This window comes from Adiantum capillus-veneris, unplaced genomic scaffold (genome assembly GCF_014529385.1).
Source record: "Adiantum capillus-veneris isolate H3 unplaced genomic scaffold, ASM1452938v2 Hic_scaffold_325, whole genome shotgun sequence".
NCBI classification, from domain to species: domain Eukaryota; kingdom Viridiplantae; phylum Streptophyta; class Polypodiopsida; order Polypodiales; family Pteridaceae; genus Adiantum; species Adiantum capillus-veneris.
The window spans coordinates 6,469,371-6,469,615 of NW_028221436.1; positions in this window are offsets into that span (position 1 = coordinate 6,469,371).

Below are 245 nucleotides of genomic sequence, written 5' to 3' on the forward strand. Positions count from 1 at the left end.
CCGTGTGAATCAGCGAGGACCACCTTGTAAGGCTAAATATTCCTGATGACCGATAGCGAAGGTACCGTGAGGGAAAGGTGAAAAGAACCCCGTCGGGGAGTGAAATAGAACATGAAACCGCGAGCTCCAAGCAGTGGGAGGAGAATGAGATCTCTAACCGCGTGCCTGTTGAAGAATGAGCCGGCGACTTGTAGGCGGTGGCCCGGTTAAGGGGAGAACCCCGGAGCCGTAGCGAAAGCGAGTCT